At 37.7% G+C, this 14,127-nt stretch overlaps 1 non-coding gene across 1 annotated transcript; it reads right to left on the minus strand.

Annotated features, from left to right (window-relative positions):
* Positions 1 to 12,980: 12,980 nt before the first annotated feature.
* On the minus strand, positions 12,981 to 13,087 carry LOC139036398 (U6 spliceosomal RNA). Its single transcript, XR_011489190.1, has one exon. It is a non-coding gene; the product is annotated as a U6 spliceosomal RNA (small nuclear RNA).
* Between the last annotated feature and the right edge of the window lie 1,040 nt (positions 13,088 to 14,127).

Consider the following 14,127-nt stretch of genomic DNA (forward strand, 5'->3'; position numbering starts at 1 on the left):
CCCAGGGTTCAAACCACGACCCCCCACCCCCCACCCCAACCCTGCCTCCTGCATTGACAGGCTGGTTCTTTACCACTAGCGCCACCTAGAAAGGAGGACTGACTATGTCAGTCCACTATCAGCCTAAAACGTCTATTTCCAACAACTATAGCATGAAACACAGTGTAGCTTATTTTCATAGGAAATGGAAAATTATGTCTAAGGAATAGTTTGATTTAGAATTCTGAGTCCACCCAAACGTGATGGAGTTGAAAGCTTTGAGATTAAACTGAACAAAGATATTGAGATTCACATTTCTTTTTCTCCTATTTCTAATTTGGCAGTATTTGTTTGCTATGGATTATTTAGTCACTGCTTTAATTCTTATTGATACCATACATGATATGTTTTTAATACTATGCTGTGGTGAGTATGAAGATTTGAAGGTTTTATAGAGAGGAGAGGGATTATTATGGAGATATAAAGTTTATTTTAAAATTTCATTTTGCCCTTGCAGAGCATTTTGCTTCAAAATTTAAAGCAGTTCACAAAAGGAGAAATAAAAATGATTAATAAGCATATGACAGAAGTTAAGCCATTCCAATAATAAAAGAAAATAAGTTACAAATTAGATACTACGCTTTTGCCTCTCAAATTACCAAAGATTTTTATAAGTGATGTTATCAAGGTTTGCCTGGGTTGTAACATGGGTTGATGGTAGAAATGTAGACTGGTACAATTTTTGGAAAAGCAATGTGGCTTTGTACATCAGCACCCTTACAAGTATAGACAGCTCTCCCCTTGCGTGGTGCCATGTTTAGCTGAAACTCATTCATATCAGACCTATGCAAAGTAAGGAGTGTCTTTATTGCTTTAGATATAATAACTCTGCCTCCAGGAATCTATTTTGAGATGATAAATAGAGATGCCTAAAAGATTCACATATATTTATGGGGCATTATTTATAATAAAATGGGAAATAGTCCACATATCCAACAATAAGGAATTGGTTAAATAAATTACAGTGCTTCCATATAGTGGAACACTCTGCTTCCATAAAAATCATGTTTTCAAACAATAGCTAAAGACATTTGGAAATGCTTATGATATAATATTCAATAAAAAAAAGGAGAATGCAAAAATTACATACAGAATGAGCTCAATTTTATGTGCATCTGTGCAGCCATGCTCCCAAGAATATACACACATGATTCTAGTTTAAATTGAACCAAAATGTTAAGAAGGCTCTTTCTGAGTGATGAGATTATGGATAATCTGTAATTTTTTTAAAAGTTTTCTGTACTTCCCCCAATTTTTGTTATAAAGCTATTCATTCTTACTTTATATTTTAATACCTATAATAAATGTATTTTACAGTACATTTTTAAAGTCTGAAACTGTATAGAGTAAAAAGGTAAAGTGCCCAGTCTGTTTTCCTATACAAATGTCCAAACCATTTTCTATGTACTTGCATAATGATAAAGGCATTATCCAAATTAAAAATGACTTCATTGAAAATTAAGTTACTGTCTACAATAAACCACATCCATTTGAAGTGTACAGTTTAATGAATTTGACAGATGTGCCTCTCTGTTAAACTGGCACCATAATCAGAACATGAGACATTCCCATCACCTGCAAAAGTTTGTTCATGTCACTTTGCAGTTCAACACTCCCTCCATTAATCAATTTTTGTTATCTTTTTGAGAACTTTATATAAATGGAATTATATAGTAGCTAGTCTTTAGTATTTAGCTTATTTTGCTCATCATTGTGGTTTTGAGATTCATCCATGTGGTGTGTATAGAAAGAGTTCCTTTTTTATTGCTATAGTATTTAATTGTATATATATATAAGAAATGCTATTTATTTATTCACCCGAAAATATTTGACTTATTTCTAGTTTTTTCACTATTACAGATAAATCTGCTTTTATCATTTGTACATAGTATTTGTGTAGACATAACATTTTCATTTTTCTTGGCTAAACACCTGGGAGTGTGTATTAGTCTGGGTTCTCTGGAGAAAAGGAACCAAGAGAATATATGTAATAAATATCTATTTAGATATTACATAGATAGATATATAGAGGGGTAGATAGAAAGACAGAAAGGATTTACTATAAGGAATTGGCTGTCTTGACTGTGGGGGCTGAGAATTCCTGAAATCTGCAGTTAGTCAGCTGGAGACCCAAAAGAACTGTTGGTATAGTTCCAGTGTGAGTTCAAAAGTCTGAGAACCAGAAGAGCTGATGGTGTAAGTTCCAGTCTGAGTCCAAGTCTAAGGGCAGGAGAAGACTCATGTTCTAGCTCAAAGACAGCCAGACAGAGAGAGTGAATTCATCCTTCCTCAGTCGTTTAGCTCTATTCAGGTCCTCAACAGATTGGGCGAGGCCCACCCTCAATGCAGAGGGCAATCTGCTTTACTCTACTGATTCAAACGTTTATCTCATCCAGAAACACCTTCACCGACACACCCAGAATAATATTTGACCAAATATCTGGGCTCCCAGTGACCCCATCAAGTTGATACATAAAATTAACAATCACAGAGTAGAATGAATGAGTCATAAGGTAAATGCATGTTTTATATTTTTAAGAAACCATGAGAAGTTTTCCGAAGTGATTGGGCCATTTTCCTTTCCTACCAGCAATATATGAGTAGTTGCGCTTTTTCCACATCCTTTCCAACACTGGTACAATCAGTCTTTTTAATTTTAGCCGTTCTGATAATTGTTACTTCACTATGGTTTTAATTTGTGTTTCCAGAAGATGTAAAAACATCTTTTCATGTGCTTATTTGCCATATGTGTATGTTCTTTGGTTAAGTGTTCAAATTTTTTGCCCAGTTTTTAGTTGGATTGTTTCTGCCCTTACCATTGTGTTTTGAAAGTTCTTTCTATATTCTGCATACAAGTCCTTTGTCAGATATACACTTTATATTTTTTCCTAGTCTGTGGCTTAACAGTGCCTCTCCAGGAGCATAAGTTTTTTGGTTTGATGTAGTGCAGTTTACAATTTTTTTCTTTTTTGCGTTATGCTTTTGGTATTGCAGCTAAGATCTTTGTAAATGCTAGGTAATAGGTAACAAAGATTTTCTCTTATTTTTTCCCAGAAGATTTATAATTTTACATTTATGTATGTGATTCATTTTGAGTTAATTTGTATATATGATGTGAGATGTGAATCAAAGTTCTTTTTTAAAAAATACAGATGTCTGATTGTTCCAGCCCTGTTCCACTACTGTTGCAGATACTATCCTTTCTCCACTGAATTGCTTTTGCACCTTTGCTAAAACTCAGTTATTCATCTGTGTGAGAGTCTAGTATTGGAGTATCTAATCTGTGTTATTATCTCTTTGCCTATCTTTATGCCAAAACTGTATCGTCTTGATTAATGGAGCTTTATAATCGGTTTTGAAATTAGGTAATGTTAATCTTCCAACTTTGTTTGTATATATCACATTTAATTTGATTATTTTAGATTCTCTGTATTTCCATACACACTTTTAAAATTAACATTTCATTTCCTACAGAAAGTCCTTTTGAGGTTTCTACTGAGTTTGTGATGAATCTATAGATCAGTTTGGAGACAGCTGACATCTTAATATTGAATCTTTCATCTATCAACATGGTTTCAGTATCTATATCTATATTAATCTATCTATCCTAAAATTGCTGAAGCTATCAGACATTATTAATATGTATATCAGCAGTGCATACACTCACACACACAATATTGTTAAAACCATTAAACACTGCTGAGATATATATCAGGGCCTCGTGATACAGGGCTAAAAGTCCCAAGACATTTAAGATTCTAGTGGACTTTGGGAACAATAGAAGGATCATAATTTAGATGTGAGCACTCCCATGATATTCAAGTTCACATAGTCTAACATTTGAAACAGCTATTTCAGGAGCCAAATTATTAAGGATAATCTATTCCAGATCTCTGCTGGAATAAACAATGCTTCTGAGTTCTGTACAGATGTGTAGCCAACAGCGAACCGCCTGACTGCATCAGTTTCTAGACATCTTTCAGCAGAGTCAGAGCTGCACGAGGAAAGCCAAATATTCAGGGCCTCTGTGCGTTTTTAGGCTCACCCCGGGGCCTCGGTCTAATAAGGGGTTACACGCTTCTCTGTGTCTACTTGTTCTCTGGTGACAGATTTAATGTGGATAATAATGCTCACTTAATGTAGCAGTACAGTATAATTTAACAGAAGTTAGTAATTTAAGTTAAAATGAATTTTCATCTACAATTTTCAGAGCATCATGTGTGTATGATAGAGAAGAGCAGTGGGTGAAGAGCTAACCTCAAAATAGAACCATCCTGAATTGTGTGTTAGTGCATTCATTTCTTTTACTTAAACAGCTGAGACTATGAATCGTGGAAAAATGTATGGCATGTTAGAGACAATTTGCATAAATAATAAGAGCTTAAACCAAAAGATTGTACCAGTCACCGAACATAAGACATGAAATCATGTTTACTTACAGTTTTAGCCTATCAACTAAACCAGTGTTGGCAAATGTTTTCTCTACAAGTCCAGATTACGAATGTTTTAGACTAAGCAGACTATCCAATTTCTGCTGCAGCTACCCAACAACTCTGCCTTTGCAGCCTGAAAATAGCCATAAACAATAGGTAAATAAATGAGCATGGCTGTGTTTTAGTAAAACTTTATTTACAAGAACAGGTAGCAGGCTGGGTTTGGCTTGAATGAAAAGGTGGGAGCAGTGGAGCTGAAATTAGACTCTCTACAAGATAAGTTGTGCACAAAATGTGTTGATCTATGGCTGGCTCCGGGCAGAATTAGTTGATATACAGCTGGCTACAGGCTGTGTGTTATGTATTAATTATGACTATCATGCAAATACAAGATGAGATTTATGAGTGGGTATTATATCAATACATCATGACCATTTTCCTCAGGGTGATCAGGGAGATAGATTCTCAGTGGCTTTCCACTGAGTGGGAGAACTATTAATTAGATTAAGATCACTTAAGTTATAGATGTTTTCAACACCAATCATTCATTCATCCAGCGCTATGTTGTTCATATCTTGCTAGGATCTGGGAATACAAAGATAAATAGAAAATAATATCTATTCCCAAGGGCTCAGTCTAGTTACAGGAAGTGATGAAAAAATAATTAAAAAGATTTAATAAATCTCATACCCGGTAGCCCAGTGATAATGAATCTGCCTGCCATGCAGGAGATGCGGGTTTGAGCTCTGGGTTGGGAAGATCCCCTGTGAAAGAAAATGGTTACCCTCTCCAGTATTCTTGCCTAGAAATTTTCATAGCCAGAGGAGCCTGGCTAAGCCTGTGGCAGTCACAAAGAGCTGGACACTACTGAATGACTGAGCATAGCCCAACACATAGAAAAAGCACGCACAAGGGACTCTGATATGGGGAAAGAGAACCTTTCAACTTTTCCTGAAGCTATTAAGGAAGGCTTTGCAGAAAAGATGTCGTTTATTTGGTCTTCAAAGACTGAATGTTTGATCACCAGCCCAGGTGGGATGCATGAGACAAGTGCTCGGGCCTGGTGGACTGGGAAGACCCAGAGGAATCGGGTGGAGAGGGAGGTGGGAGGGGGGATCGGGATGGGGAATACATGTAACTCCATGGCTGATTCATGTCAATGTATGACAAAACCCACTGCAATGTTGTGAAGTAATTAGCCTCCAACTAATAAAAATAAATGGAAAAAAAAAAAAAAAAGACTGAATGTTTGCCAGGCAGACAGATGAGAGAGAATTCTAGGCAGACAGGCAATTTCATTGTACTTTCTTCATTTTATTCTTAACGTCTGGTCATCAGGCTTCTGTCTCCACAATTTAAACTATTCTCTCCTCTCAGCTCTTTCTCAGGCTGTATATTCTCCTTGATTTTTCTGCCTTATGTCACATTGTTTAATCACTGTCTTCTCCTCATTCATTATTTTTTTCCCCTCCTTCTTCTTTTTTTAAACAGATACATACTTTTGGAAAATCCCTCAGTTTGAAATATGGAAAATAGATGGTAATAGAGAGACTGGTTACAATTTTATTGTGTTAATTTAAGTAAGAAATAATAGGTCCTGAAGAGTCTTGGAGTGCTAATTGAAAGAGGGGAAAAGATTCTAGAGGTGTTAGGAAAATTGATTCCAGTAGTTGTCTGGACTGATCAGATTTGGCACTGTGAGAGGTAAATAAGATATGACCCATGACCCCACCACACTGAACTTGGTGTCTTAGAACCTTGAAAAAAGCAGTTGACTCCTGTCTCAGAAATACTATCACCCCTGAACACATATAAAACAGACAGATAATTTTACTTGTTTCTTTGAATTATTTTTTAATTGTCTTAAAATACACATATAAAATGTTACCATCGTCACCAGTTTTAAGTGTACATTTCAGTGGCATTAAATACATTCACATTGTTGTGCAATCATCATTACCACCCATTTCCAGAACTATTTCATCTTTTGTGAAACTGGAAGTCTGTATTTATTAAACAAAACTCCTGTTTCCTCCCCCTGCATCGCTGGCAAGCACCACTTACATTCTGTCTCTATGGATTTTATTACTCTAGGTACCTTGCACAAGCGGAATTACACAGTATTTGTCTTTTAAGGAGTGGCTTATTTTACTTGGCATAATGTCCTCAAAGTTTATCCATGTTGTAACATATGTCAGAATTTCCTTTTTAAAAACTGAAAAATATTCTACTATGTGTATATACCATATTTTGTTTATCCATTCACCCATTGATGGATGCTTGTGTTTCTCCTAGCTTTTGGATATTTACTTACTTTCTAATGCTTAAAATAACATTGTAAGATGCTTTTCAAACTAAGTACTATTTAAGTACTATTGTAACTATTATTTCAAACTAAAAAATCTACAAATTATCAATATTTTCAAAAATGCATGATTTTTTTCACTAATTAACCTAGTGTAAAAAAGAGGGAGAGGAAAGCACAAAACTGTTCTTAACCGCACAGATATCTCAAAAATCTTCCATCTTCTATGTACTCTTTTTGTGATTTTTCTCTGCTTTGTCCTTTCTTCCCTTTTATAACACACTTAGGAAGAAACTGGCTGCTAAATAACCCTTAGAATAGCCAACATGTATAATTATTACTGTTTGATAGTCAGAGCTTGTTCTGTTTTATTTGCACCTTTGCCAAATAAAGCAAAGATGTATTGCTTCTTACCTCCCAATTCTCTCATCTGGTTTCAGTATTCTTCTTCCTGAAGAACATAATTCAGTAGCTCTTACAACAAGGACCTAGTCGATTTCTCAGGCTTTGTTGCTCTGAAAGTCTATTTTGCCCTCACTCTTTTTTTTCCATTTATTTTTATTAGTTGGAGGCTAATTACTTTACATCATTGCAGTGGTTTTTGTCATACATTGAAATGAATTAGCCATGGATTTACATGTATTCCCCATCCTGGTCCCCCCTCCCACCTCCCTCTCCACCCGATCCCTCTGGGTCTTCCCAGTGCACCAGGCCCGAGCACTTGTCTCGTGCACCCAACCTAGGCTGGTGATCTGTTTCACCCTAGATAATATACATGTTTCAATTCTGTTCTCTTGAAACATCCCACCCTCGCCTTCTCCCAGAGTCCACAAGTCTGTTCTACATCTGAGTCTCTTTTTCTGTTTTGCATATAGGGTTATCGTTACCATCTTTCTAAATTCCATATATATGTGTTAGTATACTGTAATGGTCTTTATCTTTCTGACTTACTTCACTCTGTATAATGTGCCCTCACTCTTGAGTGAAAGTCAGAGGACCATAGTTAGACACATCAGCATGAAACCTCAGGATACCAAGGAAAGAGAGGCCTACTAACTTAACTTAGATGTAGACATTTGGCATATGACAGAAGCAGCATTATAATTAGTAGTATTGGGAAATTTGGCACTCAGATAGATGAAAAACCTAAATAAAAAAAAATGCAATATTGTAAAAGTTTGGAAAAAATAGAAAATAATATCTTTATGGTATTGTAGTTATTACTATACAAGATTCAAGAACATAAACGATTAAAAAAATAATAAATATCTTAAACTTTAAAAAAAATCCTCACACAATACCTTATACAAAGTAGAAAAGCAACATGCGTGTAGGATATTTGCATAGCACACAGCAGACAACTACTATTATGTAAAGAGTTCCAAGAAATCAATAAGAAAAAGTGATAATAGAAAAACTGGGCAAAGAATGTGAATAGGCAATTTACAGAAGAATAAACTTGAATAACCAGTAAGCATTTGAAAAGATAATTAGTCTCACCAGTAATGAGAGAACTTAAAAATAAAGAAACATTGAGACGGTCCCTTATACTCACTGGCTTGGCAAGGAAAATATTTTATTTATTTATTTTTTTAAGGAAAATATTTTAATCTGACTACACAGGATGTTGTTAAGGACATGAGAGAAAAAGAACTCTAAAAAGTCACTGATTAGAGAGTGAATTGCTATAATCACTTTGAAAAATTTAGTAGTGCCAGTGGCTCAGTAACTAAAAATTGCCCTGCCATTCCAGGAGACACGGGTTCAATCCCTGGAGGAGGAACTGGCAACCCACTCCATATTCTTGCCTAGAGAATCCCATGGACAGAGGAGCCCCGTAGGCCACAGTCCATGGGGTCACAAAGAGTCAGACATGACTTAGAGTCTAAACAACAACTACAACAATAAATTTGAAGGGACACACAACCTACAACCCAGCAGTTCCACGTCTGAGTGTCAATTATGCATTTAACAAAATACTGTAAAACAGAGATTCCTTTTCTAAAATAAGATGTAGGGATACTCTTAATGTTATGTTCTACCTTATGAATAAATACACTTTATAAAATCATTTTAGGATAAGAGTACTTAGGGTAACCCTACAGCCAAATACTCATCAAGGTAATGCTTTCCACATAAGTTGTAAAGTCCTTAATCATTAGAGCAGGCAGATACACCTGACTGTAATGTATAAATTGAAATATTATACCTATCATCATTAAGCTTAAATCAAAAATAAGTAAAGATTAGCATTTTGGTACAACCGCTCCTCACTCAGTGAATGACAGTTATTTTCAAATTATTTTCCTGCAGTCTTTGGCATCTGTGCTGCCCTACACAGCACCTACCCCCGCCAACCATTGGATAAGCCAGGAGTGTTGCTGGACAGTGGAAGAGGTGCTGGGGATGTGCTCACAGTCTCCTGCTCGTCCTGATGGTAAGTGGATGCTCAGCTGCAGTTCATGGAACACTTATTCCCCTCCTTAGTATCTCTTATTCTATAAAAGGAGAAAGAGTAGAGGAAGGGAGAGGAAATCTAGGAGATGAAAGAGAAAAGCAGGAACAGAAAGATGAATTAGAAGGGCTGTGGTTTTGAAACACAAAGCCTGAATAACAGAAAATGCAAACAGAATAAGAGAAGAAAAAACTTAAAGCTATGGAACAAAGGAATATGAGAAATGAAATCTTTAATCTGAAAAAAAAATGTTTGATGATAAGAAGCAACAGGAGTCTTAAGAACATCCTGAAATGTCCTTGATTGTACTAAAGTGTTTCTCATGGTCATTTTATGTCTGTAAGAATGGTAGGTGTACAAATGTAAATGATGAAAAGCAACCTTGTAGGGGAAATCAAAGCGCTAGTTTGGTTTAATATGGCTCGAACAAGCTAAATACACCCACTTTATTCAAGTGCTTTGCAGCAATCCATGGACTTTTTCGATTCTATGAGACCCTTGGGATTCCAGCCATACTTAGGATTCACTCGCCTTGTAGTTTTGGTACCAAAGCCTTACAAACGCTGTTTGTGTAGAGAAATCAGTGATGTTAAAGAAAGCCATCATTCATAAGGAAAATGCCAAAGGGAGCAGTAACACAAAATGATGAAAATGCCAAAGATATGAAAAATAAAGACAATTGTTACAAGACACAATAGCTCTGAATGTTTGCTTTTATGTGACAGATGTTTTTAACCAAAGCTCAACGTTGGCAGTGTAAGTACATTTATGATTTTAATTTGTATTCTATCCCCTTTTCATATTGATGTCTACTTTCAACATCTTTGAAGGCTCTGTAACCTGAATTTGACAGGGGAAAGTGAACAGACTGGCTTTGGAGTGTTTCCATTAAGTCCACGTAATAGACTGTTAACAAAAATCTTAAATAGCTATTCTAATCATCGACAGCAATCTTACACAAATTAAATTAGACCCAAAGAGCCCGATTAACTTTAAAATGCCTTACAGGCATGTAGCATAAGTTTAATTCTTTTTTCCTTTGGAATAGAATAGGATTGTTCGGTGTGTGTCTGATGTACAGTTTAAAAAAGAAGTTAGCATGCATGTTGGATTCATAAGGACTCAAGACAGAGTTTCATTTTCTGTCAGGAAACCACACTTCTGTGCCTAGAAATTCAGTTACACCACAGCCAAGCTCCCTGTTTACATGCAAAGTAGATGCTTTGAAAGAGGTAGGGAACACAGCTTCTCTAATAAGCTCAAGGAGGTCTTGCTGGTAAAGAAAGGAGGCATATAACAATAGGCATTAACATTAAAATGATGCCATCAGCAGAGGTTAAAGCTGAGCTAGAATTTCTGTAATTCAAACCCACCTATCAAGAAATAAGCTGGATTCATGACGTGAAGTATAATTATACTATGAATCAAGGAAGAACCATTGTTATAAATATCTTCCTTTCTTTGTTTTAGCCAGTTCCCCAGAGGCCCGTCCAAATGTACTTCTTGAATTTTCACTCATCTCAAATTCCAGCCATCATTTGTACATTTTGGTATAGTCTCCAGTCTTCATGGAGAGTTGATAACTTCGTGTAGGCACCTTCCTTCCGGCTGCATGGAACATGTAATTTCTGCCCAAATCAATAGCAGTGAATAAAGTCGATTCATATTAAAGAATATTAACCACCAAAAATTCCCAAAACTACATGTGGACATTTGAGGAAGATATGGCCTTTCAAGTCTTACAAAGCTATCACAGACACCCATACTTGTCAACACCCCTGTGTTCTGGGACCCTAACAGTAAGTTTTTTCACCCACTTAGGAGTTGTTCTCTGCTCCCCATCTCCCCAGACACTGGATCAGGGTCATACAAAATGTCCACTGCCTGCAGAATATTCATTAGTATCTTATAGAACCAAAACACTTTTTAGAAACCCACTCTCCCTTTCACACATATCGAGATTTAACTACCACCTAGATCACCAAGGATAGAACCAGATTCATTCAAGTCAGTGGCAGTCCCCCAGCCACTGTCAGTCTAAACCACGAAGTGTATAACTCCATTGCCACTGGCAGCCAAATTGTGAGCATGAACAGAACCAGTCCTAGGATAAAAGTGATGCTGCTTTACCCTTGTGAAAGTGAAAGTGTTAGTCGCTGAGTCGTATTGACTCTTTTTTGACCCCATGGACTGTAACTTGCCTCTGTCCATGGAATTCTCCAAGCAAGAATACTGGAGTGGGTTGCCATTCCCTTCTCCAGGGGATCTTCCTGACCCAGGGATAGAACCTGAGTCTCCTGCATTGCAGGCAGATTCTTTAGTGTCTGAGCCACCAGGTAAGTCCTGCCTTTGGGCTCTAGTTGTATAATAAAATTTTCTTAGTGTTTATGCCAACCTGAGTCAGGGATTTTAATTCCTTGTAGTTGAAAATACTTAACTGATTTAAGGGGTCTTCTGAGCAATTTGTACTCCAGTGTCTCTGAATTTTTCCTAGAATTCAACCAGCAGTTCATGAGGGCTGGGCCAAGACGCTCTGAACGGTAGAGTGTACTCCGTGCTGTCTGTATTCTCCAGGGCTAGAGATCTGGTTGTGAACCAAGCATGTGCTTGGCTTTCTAAAAATGGGTTTATCTCCCAAGAGAGTTCTATCCTCATCCAACTAGACTCTTCCTACCCACCCGCCAAGTATGTTCCAGTATGCCATAAAATATATCAGGCTAGATTCAAACTAGAACCTTTGTTACATAAATACATGTATTTTTTATTCAGTTCAGTTCAGTTGCTCAGTCGTGTCTGACTCTTTGCGACTCTATGGACTACAGCACGCCAGGCTTCCCTGTCCATCACCAACTCCCAGAGTTTACTTAAACTCATGTCCATTGAGTCGGTGATGCCATCCAACCATCTCATCCTCTGTCGTCCCCTTTTCCTCACGCCTTCAATCTTTCCCAGCATCAGGGTCTTTTCAAATAAGTCACTTCTTTATATCAGGTGGCCAAAGTATTGGAGTTTCAACTTCAACATCAGTCCTTCCAATGAATATTCAGGACTGATTTCCTTTAGGATTGACTGATTTGATCTCCTTGCTAAAACCCACTTTCTTAGTTTATCTTCACACCTCTCAATTTTAGATGAAACCTGGAGTGAGGAAGGGGTGGCTCAGACAGTAAAGAATCCTCCTGCAATGCCGGAAACTTGGGTTCAATCCTTAGGTCGAGAAGATCCCCTGGAGGAGGGCAAGGCAACCCACTCCAGTGTTCTTGCCTAGAGAACCCCCTGGACAGAGGAGCTGGAGGGCGACAGTCCATAAGATTGCAAAGAGTCGGACACGACTGAGCGACTAAGCACAGCACACAGGCTCAAACTAGAACACTTGTTACATAAATAAATGTATTTTTTATTCATTTGTGCTAAAGCGCACTTTCTCAGTTTATCTATCTCCACATCCCTCAATTTTAGAAGAAACCTGGACTGAGGAAGGGGCCAGACTCAGGAGAACAACTGAGAAAAACCTGAGCTGGGACTGACCTCACATCCCTGCCCTCAGTTCAGGGCTCTGCCTGAGGCAGACACGCAGCCTTCCAGGGTAACCCCAGGGCCCTTCCCCAGTGGTCTGGGAGTGTAACGCGTGCATTATGCTGGGGATTGAGAATAAAACTGTCGAAATTCTGTATTTATTTATTTATTTATTTATTTATTTATTTATTTATTTTGGCTTGAAAACATTTTATTCAACATTTATTTTGGAAAAAACATGGAACGCTTCACGAATTCGCGTGTCATCCTTGCGCAGGGGCCATGCTAATCTTCTCTATATCGTTCCAATTTTAGTATATGTGCTGCTGAAGCGAGCACAAAATTCTGTATTTAAAAAGTCCGAATTTTTCGTATCGACCAAATTAGCTGTTTACATGATTTTTGCTATTTTTCTTGAAATAGGGCTCAGGTGCAGTGAAAATCTAAAGAACCAACCACTCAGAAGGGCTCTAAGCCCCAGGTCAAAGCTCCGCAGATGTCGTCTGACTGATGATAAGTTCCGTCCAATTACGCTTGCCCTTCTTTCCGTAGGTGTGTTTTAAATTAATTGAGTGGTCATTTAACAACAAAATTTTATATTTTAACAGAAAAAAAGAAGTAGACTTTTGATTTCATGCATGTGGACCTTTCATCTTATACCTTGTGTTCACGCTCAGTTGCTTCTGTCGGGTCCGACTCTTTGCGACCCTTTGGGCTCGCCAGGCTCTGTCCATAGGATTCTCCAGGCAAGAGTGCTGGAGCGGGTTCCCATGCCCTCCTCCAGGGGATCTTCCTGGTCCAGGAATCGAACCAGTGTCCCCTGCGTCTCCTGCACTGCAGGAAAATTCTTTACTGCTGAGCCACCTGGGAATCCCATTTTATACCTAATCCATATAAATACTTGATTGTAAAAAATTGCTACCAAACTAATCTGGAAACGTGGTTTACAATATATCTCTGACCTACTCAAGAACACACATTGCTTCTTTCCTTCTTTCCCTTCCTCCTCAAGTCTAGAATTCTCTGGCTGATTTTCAAAGCATTCTGTGACCATATACCACTAATCAATTATTCCACTTCACCACCTCCCTTACTCTCCAAAATATCTGCACTATGACAGATTCAGCAAAATTCTCTGATACTCAGGAACAGTTCTCATCCAGTTTTAGCCCCCATTTAGCAAACATCTGAAATGCCCTCCACTCTTCTACAACAGTTCAAGTTCCATGCAACCCCCAACAATCCTTATAACCCCCTCTTCATTGCTGGTGAGCCCACACGCTTTGCTGTGGCTCAGCCTCATCCATTGCTGTGTTCAGTTCAGTTCAGTTCAGTTCAGTTGCTCAGTCGTGTCCGGCTCTTTGCGACCCCATGAATCT

The sequence above is a fragment of the Odocoileus virginianus genome, chromosome 8 (genome assembly GCF_023699985.2).
Source record: "Odocoileus virginianus isolate 20LAN1187 ecotype Illinois chromosome 8, Ovbor_1.2, whole genome shotgun sequence".
Classification (NCBI taxonomy): Eukaryota; Metazoa; Chordata; class Mammalia; order Artiodactyla; family Cervidae; genus Odocoileus; species Odocoileus virginianus.